Source organism: Schistocerca serialis, chromosome 2, assembly GCF_023864345.2.
Source record: "Schistocerca serialis cubense isolate TAMUIC-IGC-003099 chromosome 2, iqSchSeri2.2, whole genome shotgun sequence".
In the NCBI taxonomy this organism is placed as follows: domain Eukaryota; kingdom Metazoa; phylum Arthropoda; class Insecta; order Orthoptera; family Acrididae; genus Schistocerca; species Schistocerca serialis.
This window is the reverse complement of record NC_064639.1, coordinates 949,788,766-949,794,773: the sequence shown is the minus strand read 5'-3', so window position 1 is coordinate 949,794,773 and position 6,008 is coordinate 949,788,766. Positions and strand designations below refer to the sequence as shown.

Sequence of the window (6,008 nt, the reverse complement as noted above, 5' to 3'; positions counted from 1 at the left end):
CCTACTGAATTTGTAATTGACGATGTCGTTGGGTCACCAAGTGAACACGTAGGGGTGGTCTGCTGCGGAGTTCCATGTTCAACTATGTACGATAAAGGGTGTGCTCCAAAATACTTGTGCGTGCACCAGTATTCTGCTTCTTTGGCAGAGATGCCACAAATCAAGCATCTATCCTACGTTACAGGGCAGACAAGCCTCCGAACCCCATGTTCTGTGAAGAGTCGTGCACGCCCAACCATTTAGCTCCCAGTGATAGTTTCACAGCCCTTCTATCTCTTTCCGTAGACGCTCACGACAGTAGCACGTGAACATTCGACCGGCTTCGCCCTTTTCGAGATACTCGTTCACAGGCTCTGCGTAACAGTAATCTGTCACAGTCGTTTATCTCAATGGATTTCCCCATTTGCAGTCCATATATTAACTAGGTTGATCCGTGTCTGCTCTGCTTACATACTTTTCTTACTGCGTCAAGTGCCTGCAACGTCACCAGGCTGTGTGCAACGTCTTGGTGGGCAGTGGTCATAGTGTTTTGGCTCATCGGTGTATGCTGTATGTAGATTAGTGTGGCCAGTCCCGTGTTGTCTCGGCTGGTTTAGATAACGAGGAGGCGCCGCCGCAGCTGTGGAGCGCGTCGCGGCTCTCGGCGCCGCACAACAAGAAAAGCGGCGCCGGGACGCGGGTAGGCGCCTCGCGGCGGTTCCCACGGCGCTCCTATATTTAGCCGGGCGCAGGTGCACAGTGGAGGCGGCAGGGGATGGGCCATTGTAGGGCCGCAGCCACCGCCCGGGCCGGCCGTTCCTCTCGGCTGGCCGCTGCCGCTGCCGCTGCCGCTCACCTGCTTCACGCGGCCTTGCTGCGCTCCAGCGGACTCGAGACCAACCCAGACCGCTACCTGCGCCACGAGGTCATTGCCCAAGGCGCACAAAAACGAGACGCCGGCGCCGCTTGCTTACTTTACGTGGGGCCCACTATCTGGCGCGAGGCGCCGCTCCACAGATTTAGTCTCTCCTCCTCCTGGATGCTGTACCACATCGCCAGCGAAACTGAGGATGAATTACGGGGCAATCTGCGTATATCTATCTTGCCATAGATTTTGGGGCGACAGCTGTTACTTTATCTTCAGGAATGACACCTTCAGCTGAGCAAAGTGTTAAAAACAATGGCACACACAGAAACCAGATGGCAGTTATAAGAGTCGAGGGACATGAAAGGAAAGTTGTGGTTGGCAAGGGAGTGAGACAGGGTTGTAGCCCCTCCCTGATGTTATTCAATCTGTATATTGAGCAAGCAGTAAAGGAAACAAAAGAAAAATTCGGAGTAGGTATTAAAACCCATAAAAAGAAGAAATAAAAACTTTGAGGTTCGCTGATGACATTGTAATTATGTCAGAGATAGCGAAGGACTTGGAAGAGCAGTTGAACGGAATGGACAGTGTCTTGAAAGGAGGATATAAGATGAACATCAACAGAAGCAAAACGAGGATCATGGAATGTCGTCGAATTAAGTTGGGTGATGCTGAGGGAATTAGATTAGGAAATGAGACACTCAAAGTAGTGAAGGAGTTTTGCTATTTGGGGAGCAAAATAACTGATGATGGTCGAAGTAGAGAGGATACAAAATGTAGACTGGCAATGGCAAGGAAAGCGTTTCTGAAGAAGAGAAATTTGTTAACATCGAGTATAGATTTAAGCGTCAGGAAGTCGTTCCTGAAAGTATTTGTATGGAGCGTAGCCATGTATGGAAGTGAAACGTGGAAAATAAATAGTGTAGACAAAAAGAGAATAGAAGCTTTCGAAATGTGGCGCTACAGAAGAATGCTGAAGATTAAATGGGTAGATCACATAACTAATGAGGAGGTATTGAATAGAATTGGGGAGAAGAGGAGTTTGTGGCACAACTTGACTAGAAGAAGGGATCGGTTGGTAGGACATGTTCTGAGGCATCAAGGGATCACCAATTTAGTATTGGAGGGCAGCGTGGAGGGTAAAAATCGTAGAGGGAGACGAAGAGATGAATACACTAAGCAGATTCAGAAGGATGTAGGTTGCAGTAGGTACTGGGAGATGAAGCAGCTTGCACAAGATAGAGTAGCGTGGAGAGCTGCATCAAAACAGTCTCAGGACTGAAGACCACAACAACAACAACAACGCCTATAGGAGGTAGTACTGGTCAAATCTAAAACACAACTTACTGTAATTATACAGGGTGAATGTTACTAAGGTTGAAAAACCCTCGAAGCGACATATAAGACGCTGAGACAAGTATTTTAATACAAAACACACAGACACAAATGTCGGGAAATACCCCAAAAGTGAATGAGAAATGTTGTACATGTGACGTCACCAGATGATATACTACGCCGCCCGAGCCGCGGTTCGGCTTCGTCGTGAAGGGATGACTGAGCGATGCAACACTTGCATTCACGGAAACTGTGCAAATTTCGAACACTTTTTGTAATTGTCATCAGTTGTAAAAGTAGTTATTCAGTTTGAAATGCAGGTTCTTTAAATTTTCTCGAGAGTATATGAAGGTAGTATCTTTTTCCGAAAGGACAAATACCATTGATGACCGTGCAGCTTCTCTAGAATGAAATGATAATTAAATCGACATGTTGAAAACATCTCCCCAATGATGTATGTAATCGCCTGTTTGCAGCTAGCGTGTCGATTTAATTATTGAGCCGTGGTAAAATTGGCTGTTTTGAAGGGCGCGCCGCAGCGCGTAGAGTGAAGCAGTCGCCCTCCGTTTCTGGCGGTGGCGCCGCTGTGGCAGTCGCAGCTTTGGTGTCTCCCTCTGGTGGGAAAGGGAAAAGGTTGCCTGTTCAAGTGCATTTAAGGGGTGCTATGAGCTCGCCAGAGGGTCAGTCTGGGTCAGTCTCTCGTCCCCAGCTTGCTAGTCTGTCTCTCGTCCGAATTTGTGGCGCAGTGAGAGAACTCAACGAGTGATTGCCCGGTCGGGGGCTGAGTTCCTGCATCTGAGTCTGCGCGTGAGGCCGCTAATCTGCTCGAGTTGCTCAGGCAAAGGTCATTGGCGGTTGGATCGATCGGTTGGTCGGCCGCGCACTGAGACACAAGATGACTTGTCCGCATTGAGCGTCGGTGCATGTGAGGTCGCCACGTAGGTCCAGTGGGCCGCGCCGTATAGCGAGGGGTAGTGGCTTCGCGGCCGACACGAGAGCAACAGGAGTCAACCCACGACATCGGTCTGGCCGGCGCGAGCTGCGACGCCGTGAGACGGGAGATTGGCGCGCCTTCCTGCGTTCGTTGAAGCGGCTGGCAGCGGACGGTTCGGGAGAGCGTTGGGGGTGCTGCGCCAGGTCTTCGCCAGAAATCGCAGTTTATTAGAAGTTAAGTGATTGGAGATATGTCGTTTCATTTACTTGTTAAATTCTACTTGTTTTCCTGGTGAGGTTACCAGCCGCTTAGTTTTGGGGTCTTCCCACCATTCTTCTCCGTTTGTCCATACGCGGGAAGGTGGTTATTTATGAACTGGGTGGTCCGTTTTTCCCTTGTGGAGTAGGGGCGGATTAGAGCAACCTGCGGTTCGGGTTGTTCGTTAATCTTCATATCTATCTGCCGTACGTTAATAGCTGCCTCTGTCATGTTTGTCGGATTCGGTGTGTTAACAAATTTATTGCTTGAAGTGTAACGGCCTAATTCCTGAAATATGTTTTTATCTTGCCTACCATCTTGAGAGGCAGTATATGTGTACTGTAGAGCATGTTTGGCTAACCTTGTACAATTTTATGTAAGATTGAATTTCATGGGCTTTTACTTAAATGGTCATTTTAGTACATAAAGTTGCCACCCTTCCACCGTAAGACTTTTCTTAGAAGTTAAAATCAAGTTCCACCTTCGGTGGCAAGTTGATATTTTAATTTAAGTGTTTTGTACCATTTCTATCTCTCCTACGGGGTGCATAGTTTGTGTGCTTGTGTGATTGGTTAAAACTTTTACTTTAAGGTAATCTGGTGTGTTGCAGATTTGCACCTGTGTAGTCTTTCAGAGGTTGTCGTGAGCGGTCGTGACTACGGCTGTGTCAAAAGGGAGCAGCAAGGTTCTCAGCCCGAAAGCTCATACACTCAAAAATTTGTTTCTTTCTGCCTCTGAATAAATTCTAACTTGATATTTAGAGGGTGCTTTTCTGTTTATAATTTTAAATCTGTTTCTAAAAAAAACTTTTAGGAATAAAATTCCCATTTGTTAAAAGCAATTTGATTTTGATTTCATCAGTTACTCCCTGGCAACTACCCCCCGCTCACATAGTGTTATTAAATGTGTTAATGTTCTTCATGAATCGCTAGTAAATAAAAATTTTTTAAAGAATATTCTTTGAAATAAAATCAACGGTTCAATTATCATTTCATTCTAGAGAAGTTGCACGGTCATCAATGGTACCTATTCTTTCGGGAACAGATACTTCGCAGGTTCGAATCCTGCCTCGGACATGGATGTGTGTGATGTCGTTAGGTTAGTTAGGTTTAAGTAGTTCTACGTTCTAGGGGACTCATGACCTCAGCAGTTGAGTCCCATAGTGCTCACAGCCATTTGAACCATTTTTTAACAGATACTACCTTCATATATAGTTATATATGGCTACCCGCCCATTGACCTTCTTGAGCGAACGCACACCCTATGCCCCAACTCGTACGGTACTTGGTAGATTAATCTGCCACGAGTAATGAGTGTGATGGGGAAACATCTATTAGACGCACTGCGAATGTAGTGGTGTGGACATGCTGGGAATGTGGGTCTCAAGGGGAGCGTGCAACGGATAAGTCCCTGCAGAGGCACTATCCTCTGTGCACTCGGAGGCTCAGATGGATGCCGGCACGGTAGCTCAGCGTGTTCGGTCAGAGGGTTAGCTGCCCTCTGTAATAAAAAAAAACTGAGTCAACGGTTCAACACTGAACTTGAACGGTTGTCATGGAACAGCCGCACCGAACAAAATCGAACAAAATAACAAAAAGAAAAGATGGATAGAGCGTCTGCCATGTAAGCAGGAGATCCCGGTTTCGAGTCCCGGTCGGGGCACACATTTTCAACATGTCCCCAATGATGTATATCAACGCCTGTTTGCAGCTAGGGTGTCGATTTAATTATCATTTCATTTCTCAACAGTGTTCCTCGAAAGTAACTTCGCCTTCCCTCAAGGGATTCCTATCTGGAGTTCCCAGAGTATCTCCTTGCTGTAATCAAGTTAAAACTGTTCTTGTTTTGTTTTGTTTCTTTCCTTTTCCCTTCGTTTTTTGTGTAGAGACATTATTTAGTAAAGAAAATGTAGGTGATTTCCCAGCCAACGGCCTTGCCGCCGTAGTAACACCGGTTCCCGTCAGATTACCGAAGTTAAGCGCTGTCGGGCTGGGCTAGGGCTTGGATGGGTGACCATCCGGTCTGCCGAGCGCTGTTGGCAAGCGGGGTGCACTCAGCCCTTGTGAGGCAAACTGAGGAGCTACTTGATTGAGAAATAGTGGCTCTGGTCTCGTAAACTGACATACGGCCGGGAGAGCGGTGTGCTGACCACATGCCCCTCCATATCCGCATCCAGTGACGCCTGTGGGCTGAAGATGATACGGCGGCCGGTCGGTACCTTTGTGCCTTCATGGCCGGTTCTGGAGGAGTTTAGTTTTAGTTTAGGGTGATTTCCTAATAGTGACGCAATTCAGAAGCTGGCACTCATTTACTTGTGACGCAATACGATAGATTTTTGTTGCTCTGTACCTTGCAATAAACCGACGGAGATCGTCAGACCGGTAAATAAAATAATGAATCATACGTCAATAGTTGACTTGAAATGATCAGGTGCGACAGACCTATAGGATCAAACTCTGCATGTTCAGTGACATCCGGTGACGTCACATGTCCAACATCTGTCATCCACTTTTGGTATATTGCCCGAAATTTGTGGTCCCACGCGTCTTACACTGAAATACTTGTTTCAGCATTATCGGTGTCGTTTCGGAGGTTTTTTATGTTAGTAAGAATCATGTTGCATATCGGTAAACTAAC

General features: G+C 46.9%; 1 pseudogene; it reads left to right on the top strand.

Moving 5' to 3' along the window:
• Window positions 1–5,294: 5,294 nt before the first annotated feature.
• On the top strand, window positions 5,295–5,412 carry LOC126459213 (5S ribosomal RNA; annotated as a pseudogene).
• Window positions 5,413–6,008: the final 596 nt, after the last annotated feature.